The sequence below is a fragment of the Physeter macrocephalus genome, chromosome 10, assembly GCF_002837175.3.
Source record: "Physeter macrocephalus isolate SW-GA chromosome 10, ASM283717v5, whole genome shotgun sequence".
In the NCBI taxonomy this organism is placed as follows: domain Eukaryota; kingdom Metazoa; phylum Chordata; class Mammalia; order Artiodactyla; family Physeteridae; genus Physeter; species Physeter macrocephalus.
This window is the reverse complement of record NC_041223.1, coordinates 76,842,148-76,856,533: the sequence shown is the minus strand read 5'-3', so window position 1 is coordinate 76,856,533 and position 14,386 is coordinate 76,842,148.

Below are 14,386 nucleotides of genomic sequence, written 5' to 3'. Positions count from 1 at the left end.
GAACATTTCTCATAATGGCCTTTTCTACTTACACCCACCATCAATGTACATAACAGCTGCAGTGATTGTATTACTATGTAATTTATATTTTGGCATCTTGTGTTGAATTCCCTGTTATCATTTCCCATTTCACCAAAAGTAAAACCACAAACTCTTACCATCTCTTCAATATTTTGATGACTCCCAGCCCTGTCTCCTCTGATTCCATTACCCACAGCTCTTCTTGCTCAGCCTGTTGTAGACACAATGGACTCCTTGATTTCCTTAAATGCCCAGTAGACCATTGAGGTCTTTGTGGAATGGTAAATTGGATGTCTGGAATGCGTTTTCCTCAGGAAATCTATAAATTTCACTTATGTTCTTTCTTCAGGTCTTTGGTCAAATGTCACCTCATCAGATCAATCTGTATTGATTATGCCAGTAAAATATCACTGTCCATTTTACTATCTCTCCAAATGGCTTTATACTTCTTTATGAAAGAAGTTTCTTCTTTAAATTATGAAAGAAACCTGAGTTAAGGATTTTAATTCCAGGAAATCAGAGTAGGTGTTTGTTATACTCATTTAGGGAAGATTCGAGAAAGACCTGAACTGAGGGAATGAAGAGCCATACTAAAGCCTCCTGGATATGAGGGCTTAGTATAGGTAAAACATTGAACTGGAATTGCAAATATCTGACTACAGACATTATGTGAAAAGCAAAGATGGAGGAAGGAGCTCAGGGTAATTGGGATGATTTAATGTGTTTTTATTTCAGAGAATGCATCTATAATGATTTCAGCAACAGCAAATGAGAATTTGAAAAAAGCAAGTTTGAGATGATGGGCGAGTATAGACTTGTGTGATACAAATTAGAAACAGGGAAGGTATTTTTTCCCTAGATAAGTTAAGCTATTTAACATCACTAAATTATTTATTTCCAGAGAACTTGGAAATATCTAAGGAAAAGGGAAAGTACCCTCATAAAAATCAAAATGTCTTTGATTTCAAGCACTACTATGTATTCTTATATAAAAACAGTTAAAAATAAGAAATCCATAGGAACTACAGATAGCATATCTTAAAGCAGATGAAATATGTTTTTACCCATGGCATAGAAAAATCATCTTCATCACTCATCAGTGTGTTCAAACATGGTTAAAATGTACCTTTTCAGTTGACAAGATTGTCAGGTATCATGGAATTAAAATTCACCTTGTCCTGGAGAATGTGTAGCTCATAAACTCAGACTGAAAAATTTGACCAGAACTACACATAAGTCAAAAGGAACTTGAAATTACTGATGTATCTAAATACAATCTGGTATCCTGGATTACATACCAGGACAGAAAAATGGCATTAATGGAAAAACTAGTGAAATCTGAATAAATTATCTTGTTTAGTTAATAGTATTATACTAATGTGAATTTCTTGGTATGGACAAATACCATGAAATGTAAGAGGTTAACATTAGGGAAACTGGGTTGAAGTGTATACCAGAATTTCTGTATTAAATTTACAATTTTTTTGCAAATATAAAATTATTCCAAAATAAAATGTTTAAAAAACTGATATATGAAATAGTTTCTCATTTTCAAATGTACAGTGATGTCATTCTTTTGATAAGATATAAATGTGGATTATAGCTTCAATTGTATTGTAGCATAACTCTTAAAAATGTGATCCAAGTTTTAGTGTTAATACTATAACTCATGCAAATCAAACAAACAAAACCAATTTATGACAAATTGCCAGTGGAAGAGCTTTTTTGTTTTGTTTTGTTTTGTTTTCTGCCTACCTATTTGCCCTGGTCTCAACAGCGGTCACCAGTGAGCAACTGGGGTGTAGCAGACTCATAGCAAAGCCTCCAAAAATCAAGACCTGAGTCTTCTGAGAGTTCTTATCTCATGCTGACTTATCACTAACAAGCTGTAAATAAAAAAACATTTAGCCACATAAACAGAGTCCTTGAATGTTCATACGCCACTTGATTACTTACTTTCCACCCTTCAGGCAGGAGGTACCCGGACAGGAACAGTAGCCTGAGTCTCAAAACGTTGTCACAGTTCATATTTTATGAGTTTACATCTCCATATCAGGATGACCCAGGGGTCATCCTAAAGCGATTTTGCATCTTCACGTTTCTTTTTCTAGTCACTTGGCATAATATTAGAGGTGTTTTGCCCAGAGGCCGTTAGCTTTTCCTTTTTTAAGAGTACTTAAAACTAAGTGCTGGTTCTCATAACTGATATACCTGATCCCACACCATGGTGTGCTCACATAATTGCATTGAGAAATAATCAGCTAGAGAATGTCTTATTCCAAAATTAGAACTCATGTGTTTTACATTTTTGAATGAAACTAGTTGTTCCTAGAAAATGTTATTTTGAGGTAACTTTAGATAGTTAAATGTATTATTTTACAAACTCTTTCAGAAATAAAACATGGAATAAGTGTTTCTTTTGCTTTGAAAAGCTTCTTTCATCAGTGAAATAGTGTTGTCTATGGAAATCATCCACTAAGATCTACTCGAAGAGACACCAAGAAAAATATTTCAGTGGTACTCTCAGTAGTAAAAACAAAAAAACAGTTTTTGGATATTTGGAAAATAATGAATCTCTTTATAAAAGCTTATTTTCCAGAACAAAAACACAACAAAAGATACATTTGAAAATAGTCTTTTTTTTACGCGGGCCTCTCACTGTTGTGGGGCCTCTGCCATTGCGGAGCACAGGATCCGGACAAGCAGGCTCATCGGCCATAGCTCACGGGCCCAGCTGCTCCACTGCATGTGGGATCTTCCCGGACCAGGGCACGAACCCGTGTCCCCTGCATCGGCAGGCAGACTCTCAACCACTGCGCCACCAGGGAAGTCCAAAAATAGTCTATTTTTTGTCTAGTGTCAAATTGTGAGTGTATATGTTTTATTTTTAAAAATTTCTATATTAACTTTATTGAGGTCACAACCATCTCCAGAATATTTCACAAGTCCTGATAAGTATGTTCTTGAGTAGTCATGCAGACATTAACTTTACTTCACGGGAATGAACTGCTGTATCATGCTATGTCTACAGAGAACCAGAAGATGAAAACCCAACTGAATGTTAACATAATCTCATCACTTAAGCCGTAAATTAGTGAGGGTTGGAATCATAAACAAAGGTTGTTACCAACATATCAAGATAATTGAAATAGATATTGTTATTCATTCATTTTATAAAAATCATAAAAAGTCTGAGTTTATAATAAAATAGCTTTACATAAAATAAAGAGTAATCATATAAAAATTAGCAACAGAGTTAAAAGCTAATAGAAAAATAACAATTAACTGATAGCTAATTAGCTAATAGCAAAAGAGCTAATAGCTATGGATACACACAGGTGAATATAATGTAATGTTACTTGATCCCTGTATATATTTACACATTCTTTACCATTCTGTACAACAACATTTTCTGGTTGTCACTTTAGCATTTTATAAACTCAGCTTTGCTTAGTAATCCTTTTAATACTCTTATTTTCTACTTTCATACTAGTCATATGTCTTCTTCACTGATAACTTTTTAAAATCGTTTGCTAACTCATTCATGTCATTTTTATTTCTATTCTTAAACTTACTTCAGAGAGGATTCAGTGTTTTGACTACAGAAGGTTCATCTTAGTCATAGTGGACTAAGATGTGCATAAAAGATCATGGGTGACAACCAAGAACAGTGAAGTTCTTGGCTACAGTGACATTGCTTAAAAAGGAAGACCATGCTCTCTTTCAAAAAATTAACACTGTGCAACAAAAACCTGAGTTAACCTTGGGAAGTAGTAATACTAATTACCAAATTCCCTGAAAAGTTGCTAAAAGATTATTTGCTGCAACTCTGAGTGAATACATATGTATATACATATACAGTATATGTTTGTATACAGATTCAAAAATGTATGCAGGGTTAAGTAGGTAAATATTAAAGATTCTTATGGTCTAACATTCTGTCATAATTTAGCTACCTTCACTTGATAATGTTTAGCAATGAAAATGTTTGACATTCATATTTTTATTTTATTTTAAACAAAGTATATCATTATTAAGGATGTGTTATATTTACTGCAAATTATTTTGTTCTCCTTTACCGTACTACATTTCCTTTATAAATTAAACATTGGTGCAATCCTGAAACAGTAATTCCTGTACATTAGATTTAATCTTATCAAGCTCACTATAGCATAAAAATACTTTATATTTAACATAACTGCTAATTACTTTTGATTATATGAGATAGAATTCCTTTCAAAAGTTTGATGTTATACCTGAAAATCAAGCAATTAGCATCGTGAATCTGATAGTTAATGACAATGATCAATCAATAAACTCAAGAAGGAATTTGGATTCTCTGCACTTCAGTGCTTTTCAACTAGAAAATGGAAAGAATAGCTGACTCATGTGTTGTGAGGTTTAAAAATAATTATAGCCGAAAACATATTTACAGCAGCAACTAACACAAAATAAATAAACTACTAAAAGCTGATTTCAACATGTTTTAAATTTTAAGGCATTTTATAGAAGGAACGAAAGGCATTGACAATGACAAAAGAAGAAGAAAAGAAGAAGGAGGAGGAGGAGAAGGAGGAGAAGGAAATGACATGCATGAGGGAAAAAGGGGAAGATGTCAAAGAATACCCTCTCAAGTGGAGTGACTTTTAAGGTTGTTGCAAAGTTCACCCTTACCATTGCTTGTCCACTTTGTACTAGCAGTATGATTGTAAGCACTATACATATGTACCTAAACATTTTGTATGACACTGTATCTTCTACAGAATTATGAACAATTTTTTTTCTTGCATTAACACTTCACAGGCTGGGTGACTTAAGCATAACTTATGCCACTATCAGTTGTAACCAAATGGTTCTTTTTTATTTCTGCCCAACAATATTTGCACATGAAAAGCAATGTTATTAGTATCATCTTTCATAATAATAAATAGTGAATCTCAATTAGAGAGTCATATCTCTAGGATACGAAATGCAGAGCTAGAGTGAGAAGCTTGTGAAATTTAAATAATCTACCAGAAGATTTTATTTACTTATGTAAGAAAGAATCTCTACACTAAGTTTGAGATTAACCACTGTAGCACCATTGAAAAACCTGTGTAAACATATGCTGTGCACTTTGATAGTTTTGCTTTTAATCTGGTTAATCCATTGCCTGGAGTGCTTTCCCATCTTCTCTACATAGTGGTCCCTGAACCTGTGCAAAAATTACCTTTCACTTGAAAATATGAAAACCCTGTAGGTATCACTCAATAGTCATTTTATCCTGTTCCACTAGTAGCAATTAGTTCATTCTACTGTTATGTCACTTATTTCATTGTATGATAATTTTTCCTTTATGTTTCTATCTCCCAAATAAAATATAAGTCCCTTAAAGTCTGGTTTATCTTTATCTTTCAGAACATTGTATAGTGCCTGGTGCATAACGCATGGTGCATAGCAGTCATTTAAATGTAGAAGTAGAGTTTTACAACCTTTATTGCATTGCTTAAAACTCTAGGTCACCATTTCAGATTTTAAGCCTCAGGTATGTTTTTCCAGAAGTGTAGCTCAAAATATAATTCCTGTGTAAACCTTTTTTTATTTTTTTAAATTTTAGTGAAGTATTGTTGATTTACAATGTTGTGTTAATTTCTGCTGTACAGCAAAGTGACTCAGTTATTCATATATATGCTCTTTTTTCATATTATTTTTCCATTGTGCTTTATCACAGGATATTGAATATAGTTCCCTGTGCTATACAGTAGGACCTTGTTGTTTATCCATTCTATATATAATAGTTTGCATCTATTAATCCCAAATTCCCATTACCTCCCTTTCCCCCAACACCTGCCCTTGGCAACCACAATTCTGTTCTCTATGTCTATGAGTCTGTTTCTGTTTCATAGACAGGTTTATTTGTGTTTTTAAAATTCCACATATAAGTGATATCATATGGTATTTGTCCTTCTCTTTCTGACTTACTTCATTTATTATGATAATCTCTGTGTCCATCCATGTTGTTGCAAATGGCATTATTGCATTATTTTTTATGGCTGAGTATTATTCCATTGTATATATGTACCATATCTTCTTCATCTGTTGATGAACATTTAGTTGGTTCCATGTCTTGGTTATTGTAAATAGTGCTGCCATGAATATAGGGGTGCATGTATCTCTTTGCATTATAGTTCTGTCTGGGTATATGTCCAGGAGTTGAATAGCTGGATCATATTTATGGTAGTTCTATTTTTAGTTTTTTGAGGAACCTCCATACTGTTCTCAATAGTGCTTGTACCTATTTACATTCCCACCAACAGTGTAGAAGTGTTCCCTTTTCTCCACAACATCTCTAGCATTTACTGTTTGTAGACTTTTTAATGTACTTTTGATTTGCATTTCTCTAGTAATTAGCAAAGCTGAGCATCTTTTCATGGGCCTATTTGTCATCTGTATGTCTTCTCTGGAGAAATCTTTATGTAGGTCTTCTGCCAACTGTTTTGATTGGGTGGTTTGTTTTTTGGTTATTGAATTATATGACCTGTTTGTATATTTTAGAAATTAATCCCTCATTGGTCACATCATTTTAGACCTTCTTTTAATAGTGGTTCTTTTTGAAAGAAATTATGGATGAATATGGTAGAGGAAGGAATTTTTGATGTTGTGCAAAACAAAATTAAATTCTAAATAATAATCTTAGGAAAATTTAAGATTACAAAATAAACTTTCACAAGAATTCCATTCCCACATTTCTGTCTAATGTGGGGGCCTATGTGAACATTTATAACTTTCATCTATCTTTTTATGTTTTCAGTCACCAGAATATATAAACTTTTATAATGGATTTATCATAAAGAAATCTCTCAAGATTTCAAAAAAAATTATGACTATTGTCTGTGTAATAGCCTCTTTAGCATCTGAAGCCCTTATTTAATAAATATTTTAATTGGTTGTCTGAATAATAAATGATTAAAAATTGTCATTCATTTATTTTGTAGGTATACATAATGTTTTTTGTTTTTTGTTTTTTTCTTTTTTGTCGGTATCTAGAGTGTTTTGGAACCTAGGTAAAATAAGCTAATAGTTTTGATATTTTCTTAAAAATATGTGTATGAGTAATTTTTTTAAAAAAATCATGTCACAATAAGTATATTAATGAAGAAAATGTTTATATGCAGAGCAAATAGTTTTATTCAACATTTAAAACACTGGAAAAAATAAAACATATTGACCTACATAATATTGTATGAAGATATAAAAAAGTACAGGGAAAGGCTATTCTAATTATTTTTTCCTGTGACTACATAGTATTGTTTTCCTTTCTAATTGATGCCCTTTTAATTTCCACCTATTTAGCTACTCTATCCTCTTGCTACCTATGTGTCTATCCATCTACTGTTCTTTCTATACTCACCAGTTTTATCTGAAGTCTGGAAAGTTTAAATAAAAGTGTTAAATAAAAGAAAAAAGTTTTTCTTTAACTTACACTATGAATTAAAGTATTTTTGCTATTCAAACTAGGATTATCTATCCCATGACATGATATTAATCATTAAATGAAAGGACAGTTTAGCTTAAGATTCCTTTTAAATTAGAATTGAAAGTTGCCACACATACACACGTAGCCTGTTTAAATTTTATACATGGATATAGAGAAAGTGATTTGATCTTTTTTTAATGGAAAGAAATTATTCATTGCATATACTTATATCTAATTAACACTCAAAGGCTTTTTCAGATTTGCATATAAAGAGCTTGGAAGTCACTGCTCCATCTTTACTATAAATAAAAATCTGAGCAGAGTGAAAAAACAGCAACTCTTCTTGATCCACAGGAGGGAGGAGGACACAGGGCAAACTACTGTTCCCAAGATTGGAGAGACAGATGGCTGAATATGGGGGTTGTGCTCACAGGAACAGAGACTTACTGGCAGACACCTCTTGGGAACCGGTGCCAGGGTAGGAAACCTGAACTGCCAATGATGAATTGGTGGCAGTTTCACAGCCTGTACCATGTTCTATCTACCTATTACTTGATGCACATGTGGACAAGATTCACCCCAGATTCCTTGGCTTATGGTGCTGAATCCCATGACTCCCTCAGAGACACTTTTGCTCCTGGATGGATGCCAAATGTTAGTTGTTAAATTGGGAACAAAATGAGGGAAATCTTAGGCTACCAGAATACTGGCATCACTCCGTACTCTTTCTTTTAGCTTTGTTTTGAACTGACAACATAATGTTGGCATAATCCAAAAGGAAAAGAGAAATCATCTTTCTCATATCAGAAAAAAAATTTGGACAGCTAAAATTTTATTCAGTTTTTGGTGTTTAATATTTAGATACTTTAGCATCCTATAAGCCTACTTGGTAATTTTTTTATTAAATATTTTTCTGATTTGTCTTTGAAACTTCTGTTGTATCAAAAAACATGTAGCCCAACACTATTCATTGAAATGTCCCATGTGTTAACAAATGTTTATTCATTACTGGCAAATAAAAGCACTTCTCTCTTTACTCACTTAATAATGCAAAATTACATATGACATTATTAATTTCCAGAATGTTAGAAACTATTAGAGGTCATAAATCAAGCCTACTAACTGCAAATCTAGTCACCTTAGTATGTGAATTCAGTGGGGAAACTGAACAAAGTATGACTAGACATAAGTGGTAAAGGAAGTCCTAAGTGAAGAGGGAACATTTAAAAATATATAGTAGTGGGTAAATATAAGCTGAGTGAGAGGTACCCAAATCTACGAATTTGGCTGGGGTCAGACATATGTGTAAAGACAGAGAGACAAAGGGGCAAAGTGTAAGTTTGCATCAGAGGGCCATGAAAAGGAGTCTGAGAATTATTTAGCACACCTGAAGAGAACAAGAGAGTGACCTTTTATTTCCTAGAAATGTCTTGATTGTCTTCCCGAAAAAATGAAAAACCTGTTTCAATGGAATGCCTTTGGACTTGCTTTCACAAACAAAGGTATAATGAAGACAAGAAATAAGAGAAATAAAACTCACACAATACCTAACAAAACAATTCCTGTCACGTATAACCAAAGGACACAGCATTAGCTATTTTCCAGTAGGCGTCTTAATTTCATAATAACTGAGAAAACAAAGAAATGCTTGTGATATTCCTTTATTGAACATAAACATAATCAAAAATAGGATCTTAATAAGTCTGAGACAATATTGCTCAGGAGCATAATTGGGGTGAAAAGTCAGAATTTAAACAATACTTTTAGGAATAAACTATAGGCATTAGCACACATCACAATAAGAAAGATAACATTGATTTAGGTAAGTATAAAGTAAGAACAAGAGATGCCATCAGAGTGATTCTTAGCTTTATGTAGTGAAAAAACATAAACAACATATTATAAAATTCATTTTGGCCTAAAGCTTATAGAACCGAAACACAGGAAAAAAAAAGATATGAAATCTGGGTATTTATTGAACTCTTTCTATGTTCCAGACAAAATATTAGATTTTCATTGGTTCTATACAAAAACATTCAATATAGATATCATAATCTCCACAGTCAAGTTCATGAATTTAATTGCCCAGGGTCTCATACCTGGGATTGTATGTATAAGAAATAGCTAAGAACACTTGCTTTATCTTGCTCTAAATTCAATTTCACTATATCACGATAGTAGGTTATATTATAGTTTACTTGATATAAACTTCTAACTTCATCAGATAATTATAATAGCTATTTTATCTCCCGCACTTAGAATTTATGAAGTATTTTTTAAAATTATATTTGGTACTTACACCAATGAGGAAATGTTGAAAACAGTGAAGTAGTCAGAGAACAAATAACTTGACCAGTCACCAGTTTGAATCATATTTATTAAAATAAAGTGTATTATGTCCAAGTATTAATTACTAACACTTTTGATGAACCTTCGATTCGATCCTTCAGGTCGATTTAATGCATATGGAGTGCAGTAAATTAAACTGTTTCCCCAAATCCATAAAGAATTAATATACCTTTTCCATCTGCTAAAATCTATTGTCTATGACTACTATTCAGTTGCTTAAGTGTGCTTTAAAACCAATGTATTCCAATAACTAACCATAAAAATTCACCCTCTAAACTCTTACAGAGACTCTTATTTCTAATTCCAGTATCTAATTAGGCAATAGAATTTAAAACTGGAGAGGGGGGTTGTTGGAGTGTAGAGAAGAGGGGCTGCATCCCTGTTATTTGATCTCCTTGATAGATTTTCTTTGTGTTACTTTGAAATCCCAGATAGGATATAGTTATTATATTTAATTCTTTGTCATGGAATACTCTAAGTGACTTCAAAATGGTAAACCATGAAATCAACTCAGACCCATACTCTTGTTTATTCCATCCCTGATGTCATCATTTTAACCTTTTCCAGTTGGCTGGGCCATGTCTGACTTGTGAACTCTTGAATCCCTGCTGCCTAGCAGAGTATCTGATACATAGCAAGAACTCAACAACTAAGTGCTGCAAGTAGGAATGCCTATTCAACTGACAGACTTAAAAATCATCTTATTTTATATTCATATACCAACCTGTCTTTATTAAATACATTTACATACAACATGCAATGTTTTATACATACACATGTAATCTTATATGATGTACTAATATTGCAATAGGTATTATCATTCCAAATTTTTCAATGGATATAGATGCTGAAAGGAATTTGACGGGTTGCGTAGTGCCATACAGCCAGTGGGTATCAAGGCTGGAGTGAACTGGAAGTCCACTAATGTTCATATTTACAGAGAAATAAAGTCAAGATATCATGGTGTAATAAAATTAGTGAATAATGCTATGCTGCTTTTATTAACCTATTATAATGAACATATCATATAAAGAGCTAATAGAATCTTAAAAATTCATCACGCGTAAGCTGCACTTTCATGATCCTCATATCACGGTTTAGATTCTGTCTCGTGTTATAAAGTATAAAAAGGCCCATAGTACATAAGGCAAATTATTACTGAATAAGGATTCAAAAGAATCCACAAGCACAATTTTAATTTCAATGAAATTAGAAACATATTAGAGCTGATGATTCATATAATATAATATCATTTATTAATAAAAATAAGTAAATAGAAATCCTCCCAGAAAATATGGTGAAGAAACTTATACTTTCTATGATGCTTTCTTAACTTGACCAAGGATTCGGTAGAATAAATCTTATACATTACTGTTTATGTTGAAAAGCTTTTACTTTCAGAAACACATTAAGAAAATCACAGTTAGCGAAATAGTACTACATCATTTATTGACCGTTCAAAAGCATAATAAGCACAAAGAAATACAGGGTTAAGGGCATTTCATTACTCTTTATTTAAGATATAAAAATGACTTTCATAGCCAGGACATGGAAGCAACCTAAGTGTCCATCCACAGATAAATGGATAAAGAAGATGTGGCACATATACACAATGGAATATTACTCAGCCATAAAAAGAAACAAAATTGAGTTATTTGTCGTGAGGTGGATGAAACTAGAGTCTGTCAGGCAGAGTGAAATACATCAGAAAGAGAAAAACAAATGCTGTATGCTAACACATATATATGGAATCTTAAAAAAAAAAAATGGTTCTGAAGAACCTCGGGGCAGGATAGGAATAAAGATGCAGACGTAGAGAATGGACTTGAGGACATGGGGAGGGGGAAGGGTAAGCTGGGACAAAGTGAGAGAGTGGCATTGACATATATACACTACCAAATGTAAAATAGATAGCTAGTGGGAAGCAGCCGCATAGCACAGGGAGATCAGCTTGGTGCTTTGTGACCACCTAGAGGGGTGGGATAGGGAGGGTGGGAGAGAGACGCAAGAGGGAAGAGATATGGGGATATATGACCTGATAGTGCACATTAGTATCATATGGAATGGTGGAAGCCTGTTATTTTCAGTTAATTTGAATATAAAGCCTTGTCAAGAAGAATTTGTCAAGAACAGTTTCTGATAACAATACACTGATCTTTGTAACTAAGCCTACCTTTTCAGTAGTGATGTTTTCAGGGTAAATCTCTAGGTCCTATGAGCATTCTTCAAAACAGTTACAACACTGAAGTAACAACAAAAACAAAACAACAAAAGGGACCCCTACTTTTTCATAAACATGCACTAGATGAAACGATCTAATAGATCCATCTGTTAATAAACATGTTGTTCTAAAGAAATAATGGTGCTGATAGTAAAGGAAGAAGTAGGCTGTTGCCTTAAGACTATAAGTCAGAATAAATAACAAAAATAATAGGTAATAGCTAAATTCATAAGCCCTAAGAATTTGAGATGAGGGAATATATTTAATTTAGAAAGTATACAAGTAGTCATTAAAAATTGTAGCATAGTCAGACAGAGAAAGACAAACATCATATGATATCACTTATATGTAGAATCTAAAAAAAATGATACAAATTAACTTATTTACAAAACAGAAACAGACTCACAGACTTAGAAAACACACTTACTGTTACCAAAAGGGAAAGGTGGGGGGGAAAGGTAAATTAGGAATTTGGGATTAATATATACACACACTATAATATATAAAATAGATAACCAACAAGGACCTATTGTATAGCTCAGGGAATTCTACTCAGTATTCTGTAATAATCTAAATGGGAAAAGAATCTGGAAAAGGATAGATATATGTATATGTATAACTGAATCACTTTGCTGTACACCTGAAACTGACACAACATTGTAAATCAAGTATACTCCAATATAAAATAAAAATTAAAAAAAATTAAAAAAAACTTTAAAAAATAAGCACTTCTTAAAAAAACATGTAGCATAGTGAGAATAAGATCAAGAAGAAGAACAGGGGAATCAGCTTTATATTGTTCATTAGCTGCAAAATCTTTGTGTAGATTTTGATCTACTATAGATCTCTCTTTTGGAAATTTGAGAAATCTCTTAATAGTTGCCAGTTGACAGAAGTAAATGACAAAAGAAGAGATATAGTATCAAGTAAAAAAAAATTATATTGCTAATTGTTTTGATTCAATACACACAAAATTTACTCAAGTGCATTAGGTCAATGATTATACAGGTGGGTGGCAGGAAAAATAATGAAAAAAGACCTTTGCATGTGTTTGGGTTGGGAACAAATGAGAAAGAGATTTCCAGATGGAAAATCATAGAAGCAAATAAAGAAAGCTGTTATGGGTTGAACTGTGCCCTCTCAAAATTTATGTGTTGAAGTCTAAGCCTCTGTACCTCAGAATGTGATTCTTACTTGGAGGTAGGTCACGAATTAAAATGAGGTCATTAGGGTGGGCCCTAATCCAATGTGATTGGTGTCTTTATAAAAAAGGGAAAGTTGGAGACGGACACAGACACAGGGACACGGCCACATGAAGATGAAGGCAAAGATCAGCGTGATGCTTTCACAAGCCAAGGAACTCCCAAGATTGCCAGAAGCTGGGGGAGACACATAGATTAGATTATTCCTCACAGCTCTCAGAAAGAACCAAACTTGCTAACAATTTAGTCTTGGACTTCTAGCATGCAGAAGCATGAGACAAAACATTTATGTTGTTTAAGACACTCATTTTGTGGTACTTTGTTCTGACAGCCCTAGCAAACTAATACAGAAGCTGTATGCAGTGTAGCAAAGTAGAAAAAATTCTCAAATTTAATTAGCAAATAAACGTTCAGAATAAACCAGCTGTTTAAACCTTCCTCTGAAAGCAAGTAGGGATAATGTAATTTTAGAAAGGTAAGACTTTTTTTTTTCATTTTTCCTCAGATAGTGTTAAACTATCCTATCAATTTTTTTTCTCTGTTATTTGTTTGCTTTAGAGTGAGAAACGAGCCTTTGCTCGTCTCACAGAAAAGTCTTCCTCCTCTTTGAATATTTAAAACTGTTGCTTCGGGCTTCCCTGGTGGCGCAGTGGTTGAGAATCCGCCTGCCAATGCCGGGGACACGGGTTCGAGCCCTGGTCTGGGAAGATCCCACATGCCACGGAGCAACTGGGCCCGTGAGCCACAACTACTGAGCCTACGAGTCTGGAGCCTGTGCTTCGCAACAAAAGACGCCGCGATAGTGAGAGGCCCACGCACCGTGATGAAGAGTGGACCCCGCTTGCCGCAACTAGAGAAAGCCCTCGCACGGAAACAAAGACCCCATGCAGCCAAAAATAAATTAATTAATTAAAAAAAATCTTGCTTCCATTATCACGTAGTGGGGTCATTTTAGTTTTTGAATTCCTACCTATTTATGAAAATGGGCACATTTTAAACTTACAATTTTTTTTCATTGTGTCAGAAAATTCACATATCGAAAAGGGCAAAAAATGTGAAAGTGCAGTTTAACAATTAATTGTAAAACAAACAGCTGTATAAAAACCCAAGTTATGACAAAGAAAATTCCCAGGACCT